The sequence below is a fragment of the Macadamia integrifolia genome, unplaced genomic scaffold (assembly GCF_013358625.1).
Source record: "Macadamia integrifolia cultivar HAES 741 unplaced genomic scaffold, SCU_Mint_v3 scaffold22, whole genome shotgun sequence".
Taxonomy (NCBI): Eukaryota; Viridiplantae; Streptophyta; class Magnoliopsida; order Proteales; family Proteaceae; genus Macadamia; species Macadamia integrifolia.
The window spans coordinates 731,440-742,912 of record NW_024868566.1 but is presented as its reverse complement, the minus strand read 5'-3'; the positions used below and the strand labels follow the sequence as shown (position 1 = coordinate 742,912).

General features: G+C 38.4%; 1 non-coding gene across 1 annotated transcript; it reads right to left on the bottom strand.

Moving 5' to 3' along the window:
• Window positions 1-217: 217 nt before the first annotated feature.
• On the bottom strand, window positions 218-324 carry LOC122066045. The gene has a single exon (XR_006136208.1). It is a non-coding gene; the product is annotated as a small nucleolar RNA R71 (small nucleolar RNA).
• Between the last annotated feature and the right edge of the window lie 11,149 nt (window positions 325-11,473).

Here is an 11,473-nt window from a genome sequence, read left to right as displayed (position 1 = left end):
AGGATGCATACCTATTTCTAAGAGAATTTGAAGAGGTATGTGTTCTAATTAATATCCAACAGCTTTCTGATGATGCTGTTAAGCTTAGGTTTATCACTTTTGCATTGAAAGACCAAGCTAAGAAGTGGTTGAATTAGTTACCCACAAATTCCATAACCTCATGGGAACAGTTCACAGTTGTCTTCCTTAAGAAGTTTTTCCAACTCACAAGACCAATAAGCTTAGAAGTGATATCCTTCAGTTTAGGCAAAAGCCTAGTGAGTCATTTTCCAAACTTATGGAGAGATTCAAGGATCTACTCCAAGAATGCCCTCACCATGGCCTAGACCTATGGTATTTATGTCAAATAATTTATAAGGATATTGATTACCCAACTAAACAAATGATAGAGTCTATGTGCCCTGAGGGATTCACATCCTTTACAGATGAAGGAAAGGCATGAGAATTCTCACTTGACTTAGCTGACAAAACCCGTGAGTGGGAATCAACCCAAGAGAGTGAAAGAACTATAGGAGGAAAAGGATATTTTGTGGATGGGATAGTAGCCAAGGAAACCCATTTGGATAGCCTAATTAAGAGAATTGAGGCTATTGTTCTTAGAGAGCCATCATCAGTCAATTTGGTTAACATTTGTACTTGGTGCCAGTCCCCTGGACATCTCATAGAAGAATGCCCCAACACCTCTGGGGGCACTTCTAATGATAGTGTTAATGTCTTATATCATAATAATCTATATAGTAATACCTACAATCCATGATGGAGAAATCATCCAAATTTCTCTTGGAATCAGGGCAACCAAGTAGGGCCTTCCAATTTTCATAATCAAGGTCAACTTGGACTCCAAAGGCCTCCCTTTGCACAACAATCTTTTTTTCAAAATACTTTTCCTAGGTCAAATGTAGGACCTCAGGCTAGTTTTCCTATGGCCCATCTCTTATCATCTTATCAGCAACCCCCTGGGTTTACCAACATTGGAGAGGCAAGTAGAATAAGTGACTCAGAAAAAAATATAGCCCTCCTTATGACAAGCCATCAAAATCTTACGAGAGAATTCACTCAAGTTGTCTCAATTATGCGTGAGAGGGAGAAATGAACTTTACCCAGTCAACCAGAGCCTAACCCTAGGCATCATCAGCCTGTTAGTTCACAAACATCAACTAATGCCTCATTGAATATAGTACAAGGTCAGACCCAACAAGGGCTCTCTAACCAATGTAATGTTGTTTATGCCCTTAGGAGTGGTAGAGAGTACCAACAGAGCGTTCCTAAATCTTCCTCATCTATTACTCATGTTAACTCTCCTTCAGTTGAGGACACAAGTGTGCCTCTTGTTTCAGGTTCGTTTGATGAACCTAAAGATTTTTCTGAAACTAAAGATGATTTCGTTGAGGAAACCAAAAATGATTCTTCTGAATAGGGGCAAATCCCTAACAATCATTATGTTCATCTTGTCCCATTACCTAATCGCTTGGTAAACAAAAGAAAGACTGCTTCCATGGATAAAATTTTAGAAGTCTTCAAAAAGGTAGCAGTGAGCATCTCCCTTTTGGATGCCATATCCCAGATCCCCACCTATGCAAAGGTACTAAAAGATTTGTGTACTCACAAACGTATCACTAGTGTGCCCAAAAAGGCGTTCTTGGCAGGTAATATTAGTTTCGTAATTACTCAGCCTATAGCAGCCCAGTATAAAGATCCAGGGAGCCTTACCATATCTTATGTCATAGGCAACACCTACATTGAGCATGCCTTACTTGACCTTGACACAAGTGTGAATCTTTTACCTTACCATGTGTACAAGCAACTTAGATTGAGAGAATTGAAAGCCACTGGAAATACTCTTCAGTTGGCAGATAGGTCTGTTAAAATTCCTAAAGGGATGATTAGGGATGTCTTACTAAAGGTGGGGGAATTTATTTTCCCTATTGATTTCATTGTGTTAGATACCAAGCCCTTCTCAACCAAGGATGAGATCCCAATAATTCTAGGAAGACCATTCTTGGCTACCAGTAATGCATTAATCAACTACCGGAATGATTTCCTAAGATTATCTTTTGGTAACTAAACTATTGAGTTTAACATATTTAGGATAGGCAAGCAACCACATATGGAAGAAGAGATTAATATGATTGAGGATTTTATGGATTTTTTTGATGATTTAATTACCAACTTTGATATTAATTTTGATTCAGAATTCCAGGAGTCTATGAATGAGTTGGATGATAGTGAAAATTTCTTTTCTAAAGTCTTGAGTCTTCACACACTTGTGGAGCCCTTAGGACCCCTTTCCAATTCCATTCCCAAACCTTCCATAGTTGAGCCCCCTAAGCTAGATCTTAAGGAGTAGCCATCTAATTTGAGGTATGCTTTCCTAGGGCCTGACCAGACTCTTCCTGTAATAATTTCTTTAAATTTAAGTTCTAGCTAGGAAGAGAAGTTACTTAAAATGTTAAAAGATAATAAAGAAACCCTAGGTTGGACCATGGTTGATATCAATGGTATAAGCCTTTCTATTGTGCAACATCATACACATCTTATGGATGATTCCAAACCATCTATGGAACCCCAAAGAAAAGCTAACCCAATGATGATGGAAGTTATTAAGAAAGAGATCCTAAAGTGTTTGGATCATAGAATAATTTATCCTATTTCTGACAGCCAATGGGTAAGCCCAGTTCATATAGTGCCTAAGAAGTCTGGTGTGACTGTAGTTCTCAATGCCAATAATGAACTAATTCCAACCCGTGTCCAATCTGGGTGGAGAGTGTGCATAGACTACAGGAAACTTAATGTGGTAACCTGGAAGGACCACTTTCCATTGCCATTCATTGACCAGATGTTAGAGAGGTTAGCTGGACATGAATACTATTGTTTTCTTGATGGATATTCCGGCTATAACCAGATCCCAATTGCTTTAGAGGACCAACATAAGACCACTTTTACATGCCCATATGGAACATTTGCTTACAGGCGTATACCCTTTAGGCTTTGCAATGCCCCTGCTACGTTCCAACGATGCATGATGAGCATATTTTCTGACATGGTCAAAAAATTCTTAGAAGTATTTATGGATGACTTTTCGATTCATGGGAATTCTTATTCTGAATGTCTTCATCATCTTTCTCTAGTTTTGAAAATGTGCATATCTAAGAATTTGATTTTGAATTGGGAGAAATGCCATTTCATGGTTAAATCTAGTATTTTTTTAGGTCATGTAATATCCAAGGAGGGAATTAAGGTAGATAGAGCCAAAGTGGATTTAATTGATAATTTATCACCTCCTCAATCTGTTAAGGGCGCCCGATCTTTTCTAGGGCATGTGAGCTTCTACAGAAGGTTTATTAAGAACTTTAGTCAGTTAGCCCGACCTCTCACTTCATTACTTGCCAAAGATCAAAATTTTGAGTTTTCTAAAGAGTGCCTAGAATCCTTCAAACAACTTAAGAAGGAGTTGACCAATGCACCCATTGTTCAACCACCTGTTTGGACTGAACCTTTTGAACTGATGTGTGATGCTTCAGATTTTACCATAGGAGCGATTTTGGGTCAAAGGATTAATAAGTTACCCACTGTCATTTATTATGCTAGTATGACCTTAAATAATGCACAACTCAATTATACAACCACTGAAAAAGAATTTTTAACGGTTATGTTTGTATTAGAAAAGTTTCAGTCTTACTTAGTTGGTTCACATGTGGTGGTATATATTGATCATTCTGCTCTCAGATACTTAGTTCAGAAGAAGGATGCCAAAGCCCGTCTCATAGGTGGGTTTTACTTTTACAAGAGTTTGATTTAGAAATTAGGGATAAAAAATGAGTTGAAAACCTAGTTGCAGACCATTTATCCCGGCTTCCCAATTCCTTAACTGTCGATTCTCCAGTTAATGAGAACTTTCCAGATGAACAGTTATTTACAGTGTCCAGTGAACCATGGTTTGCTGACATTGTCAACTTCTTAGTTTCAAGTGTGACTCCGGATCACTGGTCCACCCAAGATAAGTATAGGTTTCATTCCCAAGTTAAGGACTTTTTCTGGGATGATCCTTATTTGTTTAAGATATGTCCGGATCAGATTATCCGACGATGTGTTCCTGGTCATGAGCAACATTCTATTCTCTCTTTTTGTCATGATCATACATGTGGTGGACACTTTGGACCTAAGAAGACTGCCGTAAAGGTTCTCCAATGCGAATTTTATTGGCCCACTCTTTTTAGAGATGCTTTTGATTTTTGCAAGGCTTGTCCCGCCTGCCAGTCTTTTGGTCGTATCAATAAGAGGAACATGATGCCCCTCAACCCTATTTTGGTAGTTAAGATCTTTGATGTATGGAGCATCGATTTTATGGGACCATTCCCTAATTCCTTTGAGAATTTGTATATACTTTTGGTCGTTGATTATGTTTCTAAATGGATAGAGGTCATACCTTGTAAAACTAATGACCACAAAGTAGTGGTCCAGTTTCTAAAAGAGAACATTTTTTCCCACTTTGGTGCACCATGTGCAATAATTAGTGATAGGGGTACTCATTTTTGTAATTTGCCTTTTGAGGCCTTAATGAAAAAGTATGGGATCACCCATAAGTTATCTACCCCTTATCACCCCCAAACTAGTGGCCAAGTGGAGGAGTCTAATAGGTAAATCAAATAAATCTTGGAGAAAACTGTTAATCTCAACCGTAAGGATTGGTCCCTTAGGCTCATCGATGCCTTGTGGGCCCATCGGACTGAATTCAAGACTGATCTTGGTTTGTCTCTCTACTGTTTGGTGTATGGGAAAGCTTGTCACTTACCAGTTGAGTTAGAGCATAAGGCCTTTTGGGCCATCAAGAAGCTCAACTTTGAGTTATCTGATGCGGGAATTCATCGTAAGCTCTAACTATCTGAGTTGGAGGAACTTAAGAATGAAGCCTATGAAAGTTCTAGGATTTACAAGGAAAAGTCCAAAGCTTTCCATGATAAGCACATTCTGCGTAAATCTTTTACAATTGGTGATAAGGTCTTATTGTACAACTCTCGATTGCATCTTTTTCCTGGTAAGCTTAGATCCCGATGGGATGGCCCATTTATTGTCCATAATTTATATCCCTATGGGGCTGTGGAGATTTTGAATCTAGGAATTGGGGTAATTTCGAAGGTTAATGGTCAGCGTTTGAAACCATTCCTCGAGTTTCCTAATACTGATAGTGAAGAGGTCATGGATCTCCATGAACCTCTTTACACTGATGATTAACTTTTAATCAGGTATAACCCCCTTGCATTGTTTTCGTTTTTAATTCTTTCCATGCATTGAGGACATTGCATGACTTAAGTTGGGGGAGAGAAACCAGTTTCTGCTTTTTCCACTTTGTTTTATTTGTTTTTCTTTTTGTTTTTTTTTTTAGCTTGCTAAAGGATGAAGTCCTACTTTGGCTTTTGGCTAATGATCATACCATTCGGTTGCTTGATGTATGAAAATAAAAGCTTTGACTAAGGTACCCATTTTGAACGTATAAAACCCCTGTTGAGAAGAAAGAAACAAGCATGTGTCTTGAGATGGGACTTTCTTTTGAAAAATAAGAGACCCCTGTTTTATGGTGATGGACCATATGTAAGTCTGTGGGTTCCTTGTACTTTTGATTTAGAGTTGAGACCTTCTTTTTAATTTGGCATAGGTTGACAAATGCACAATTTTAAATGAAATGTGGAATGTGGTATAAAGAAGAATAAGAGTTGATTCCCTTGGAACTAGACAGGGCATTGCGCCTCAGGAAGCGTGGTGTCTTGATCGAAATTCCTTGGGAGGAAACTTCTGAAGGAACTCTAGCATCACTGTCTTTGTGGGCATAAGCAAAAAGCGAAGCTACATAGTAACTTGGGTGTCTAGTGTTTGCTCCACCATGTCATTCAGGCCAAAAGTAGTGGAGTAGAATAGAGTTTATTAAGCGAAAAAAAAAGAACAAAAAATGTGTAAATATCATTAATGCTTAGTAATATGTTTTGGTTAAAAACACTCTAACGCCTTAGTCATTAGTTCCCTATTTCTTCACAAGTGGTTTTGCCTTAAGATAAGGATGTTTTGGAAGAGACGAGGTGAGTTCCAAATTAAGAAATATGCTAGTGCCTGGAATTGATCAAGGGTAATAAAAGTTCAAGTGTGGGGGTCCATTGTAAGAAAAATTATCTTTGCTCTGGATCGGTATGAGCCTTACCTTTAACCAAGGTTGGGATTTATTTATTCTGAATTTTGGTTGTATATTCACTGCAAACACCCACGAGACACAACTCGTCCACTAGGGTAACTTAGGGGTTTAAAGGCTTGTTACACGCTAAGTGCAACCATGATTCCAATGAAAGTGAGTTAGGCTTTTTCTTTCATTTCTTTATTTATTTATCTTGCTTGAGGACAAGAAAAGTCAAGTATGGGGGAATTTGATGAGCACAATAATGTGTGAAATCTTAGGGATATAAGTGTACATTTTGCCCCACTTTGGATAGTACTACTTTTATTTTATTTTATTTTATTTTAGTTTTCAAGTCTACAAGAGAAAGTGCTTAAAGTGAATCAAGAACCAGTCCAAAGGTGGGACCCACTCATTGGTACCACATCCTCTCTCCTACAAAATCCTGAAGATTATTCTCTCTCCTTGCCACCTCACAAGATCTTGAAGATGCTATGCAGAGATTCCTTTCTGATTTAATCAAGATTGCAAGATATTGGTTAATATTGCAAGGAAGGAATAGAATTTGTTAATTTTGGAAACAGATTCTCTCTTTCCTCACACAATATCTCAGAGAATGAGGATTTTTACTAATATTTTATTTTATTTTATTTTCTTTCTTTTCTTAAAGAAGACTTGTAGAATGAAGGAGGCAAGAAAAAAACCCTATAAAAGCCCCTTCCTCCCCCCTCCTATTTTATTATTCCCCTTAGTTTATTTTCTAGTTTATACTTAGTTTTCTTCTCTCTCTCCCTCTCTCACTCTTTGGTTTTAGCTCTTCTCTATTTTTTCTTTAATCACTTTTGTAATAGTTTTTTATGTCAATTAATGCAAGCACTATTTTATTCTTATTCAGCCTTTTATGTTTATGATTTATGCAATTGAGTTGTAATTTTTAAAGTTATAGTTCTAGGCTTAGATCTAGGTGACAAGATCACGAGCCGTGGAGCATCTTTTTTTTTTTTTCAAGTTCAATTTTTTTTCAAGATTTGTTTTCTCTAGTACTAGAAATTTCAGATTTGGTTTATCCCAGATCTGGTTTTTAGTACTGGTAGTATCTCAAATCACTCAAACTTTCAAGTTCAAGCATTGATTCAAGTAAGTAGGCTCCTTCAGTAGTCTTCTCTCCCCCCTCTCATTCCCTCTTCTGGCTACCCTTTCTTTCTTAATTTAGAATTTTAATTTCAGTCGTTAGCTAGTGTATGTGTTGGCTTTGCCCCTCCTAGCCATAGAACCATCAATTTGTTGCTTTTATTTTAATTGTCTCACTTTCCCTAAAGCCAAGTAGAGTAACCCTTGTAAGAGTGACTCTCTGGTCAAGTAGGGAATCTCATATTATGATGCATCCATCGGGCTAAGTAGAGAAACCTACTTGTGAGTCTCTCTCTAGCTTTCTCCTCTTTTTTTTATTTTATTTTTATTTCAGCATTTTTTTCCTTTATTTTTTTTTAAATTGCGTGGGTTGTTTATTTTCAGTTATTTATTTATTTAATTTTAATTGCATGGCTTGTGTCTTTAAATTCTTAGATGAATAGTTAGGACGTTATTTTAGATACATATGTTTAGGACGGTAATTAGAATTAGATCACAACCATTAATCGGTTCACTTTCGTATTATTAAAAGAAATAAAAAAATAAAGTAGCTGCTCTCCCTGTGTTCGATCCGTAGCTACACTGATCCGTACGCTTGCAGTTACATTTTAAATCCCAACAGTCAGTTATATAGATACCATTTCTCTAGTCCGCTCTATTTAAATTCATACAGATTCTAATCCTATATGCATCCATTGAACATGTCTATGTCACCTTAGATGAATTTCCCATAATTTATCATGAATAGGGGCAATGCTCAAGTTTGTTGTTGTTTGTTCTTTTTTTATTTTATCTTTCCTACCACTCATCCACTACAACATCCTCAATTCAATCACATGAAGTTTGTTTACATGTTTTTCCTTTACTAGCCCAACATACAACTCAGTAAGTCATTGCTGGTTTGTATAATCGTCCTATAAAAAAAATTTTAAGTTAAAAGGATACGTTTATCACACACAACACTGTAGATGCACCTCTCCATTTCATCCACCTTATTATAATTCGTTGAAATATTCTATTTCTCCTTCTTTATTCATGATTGAACCTATGAATGTAAAGCTATCAATTTGCAATAATAGCTGCTCCTTATCGTCAATTTTCACCACCCTACTCGCAATCCTATTGTTACTAAAGTTGCATAACATATATTGTGATTTTGTTCTGCTTATCTGAAAACCTTTTGATTCTAAAGTTGATCCCTATATATCCAACCTTGTATTTAGGACTTTCATCCTCTGCCACGGGTGCGGCCATGCGGCAAGGATCAGACGGCTGAGACGACATCGGCACACGCCCCAATGCCATGTCGGTCATCGGATCCTCACCGCATAGCCGCACCTGCAGCAGAGGATTTTTTTCGTTGTATTTAACTTAGCATTTTTTTTCCACTAAAATAATATTATCTACAAAAACCATACACCCAAGACTATGATCATGAATGTCTTTAGTCAGGTCATTAATGATTAGTGCAAAAAAATATGGGCTTGGAGATTTTTTTTTTTATTCACCAAAAAAAAAAAATATGGGCTTGGAGTTGAACCTTGGTGTAATCCAACAATTAATGGGAATTCACTATCATGTCTCCTTATAGTTCTTATGCTAATCACTACATCATTATACATATTTTTAATTATATCCACATATATACTTGAAGCAATTTTCTTCTCTAAAACTTGCCAAATTAACTCTCTAGAAACTTTATCACTATCCTTTTCTAAATCGATAAAAACTAGATGTAGATAGATCTTTCCTATGTGCACACAAATTTTCCCTTGAGTCACATAAAATGAGGTCCAATACCCTCAAATGGATTTTTTTTGGGGGGGGGGGGGGTGGGGGAGAGGAGGCTAATGGAGATAAGGGAGTGATAAATAGATTGTTGGAATACTTCAGAACTCACCCTTAAAAATTAGCCATTAAGAAGAGGATGGTCATGAAACCCCGGCACTATGTTGCAAATTTTATTGTAACAACATTACATCACTTCACGATTGACACAAAATCACAAAGTGACATATTGATGAGAGGTGACAGCCCATTAACTATTAAGCTTATTTCTATGGAAGGGGATCCTCTCCAATGGCTAGCAAAGCCTAGGCATGCATCCTAAGCGGGAAAAGATCCTCTTCAACATACCAACCCTCCCCCAATGGCCTATCTAAGGGTTGGGAGTGCTTGGACACGCATCCCCAAGTGTCTGTAGGTGTTGGGATGCATGACCAAGCCCTCCCAACCCTTGGATGGTCGTTGGAGGATCATCGGAGGGTGCAATTATTGGAGAGGAGTCAGATCCTCCCAAGCATTGTCCAGCCATTAGGTGCACATTGGAAAGGATCCAAGTCTTATTTCTACTGTCCAAAATTTTTGGAAGGATAGAATTAAGTTCCCTACATCCATGCCAAATTCCAACCTAAATAGATTCTACCAAGTGGAGAAATAAATTTTTGAAAATCTAGAGACTATGTAAGTCAGCATGAGTATACACAAAAAGCTGAAAAATAAAATATGCATACTAATACATAGAAGGATATTTGATCAAATTAGGTTCTAAAATTTAACTAGTCACTATTCCAAACATAAGCATTTCTATTCAATGGTCAGACTGATCACATCATCATTTCACAGGCTGTAATAGTAAACCATTTAGATAAGGGACCAGCTTTGTAAATGATTTTTTTACCTTTTTTCTTCTTTAAATAGATCTATATAATGTTCAACAGTAGAGGAGGGAATAGCATTTGGGGCCAGCTTGAAAAAGAGTCTTGCTGAAGATACTCCACCACAATCACAGATTTGTAACATTGAATGGTTTTATCATATTCATTGTTTCCTCCATCTAAAAAGTCAGATTTGTAACATTGAATGCTCTTATCATATTCATTGTTTCTTCCACCTAGAAAGTTAGTTTGATCACAATCTAAAAAGTCGGTGCTTTAATTATTCAGACTCTCTCCCATTGATGATGAATGAGCTCTCAACAACTCCCAATACCCAGATCTTAAGCTCTAATCGTCATCTTCATGCCCTTTGATATGCCCAAATTAGTCACCCAATGAAGCAAGAACATGTGGCGTCCAAGGGAAGGACACGTGGTGCCCAACCGAGGGATATCCACTATGACCATAACTCCAGAGACCGAGAGGAGGGGGAGACTGGAGTCCCCCTCAACTAATAGAGGCCGCGAGGACTCTAACTACGAGAGGAGAAGATACCGGGATAGGGAATATTCCCCATCAAGGGTAGGAAGACGTATCCCAATAGGGCTCGAAAAATGGGTAATCCTATAAGAGGAAACCCTAAAAGACAAACGGGTAAGTCAATATGCTCACACCATTACTCCTATGAAAACATTGTTCTACCAGTCTCTAACTTGGGCGTCGGAGGACTAATCCCGGAGACACCTCCGGGCCTCTGCCTTCTGTGCTTGTGCAGGATCGATGCTCAGCCTCATACAGATTTTTGGCAGTAACAGATTGGTGCAGTCCGTGGGAACAACAGAGTAATGGTGGGGAAAACCTATAATCGTAAGAAAACAAGAGCAGCACCGAGTATAAATATGAATGAGGGGGAACCTTTAGAATCTCTCTCCCCCTCGACGGACATCGGTGAAGAATGGGAAAACAATGGTCAGGAAGGTTCCGCGGGGGACCGCTCGGTTGGACATTCGGTGCGCAGAGACAGTAATCCTCCACCCCCTCCTAAGGTGTAGGAATATGTGACTAGGGAGTAGTTTGACGCCCTTCAGGAGAAATATGACCGAATGGCCGAGATAATGAAGGAGGTCTCCAAGGCCGTCTCTCAGAAGACCAATGGGGCAGTGCGAGGCTCCCATGTCCAACCAGAGTGAGTTCAAGATGAGGATCGGAGTAGCTCTGGGTCGATAAGGTCTGATCGAAACCCTTAAAACCGAGCAACAAAGGAAAGCCCCACACCCAAAGAATAGACGCAACACGCCACAGGGGCTAGGCATGAAGAACTGCACCAAGGGGACAGTCAGAGACATGAAGACCGAGGGTTGAAGCAGATGATCCTAGACCTGAAAGACGAAATCTAGAAGGTAGCAAAAAATCAGACAGGAACTCGCTAGCCAGACCTCACTAATGACACGGCTCTAGCTGATGAGGTTATGAGGGATCTACTGCCAATCGATTTTCGTTTATCAAATACGACACATACGACGGG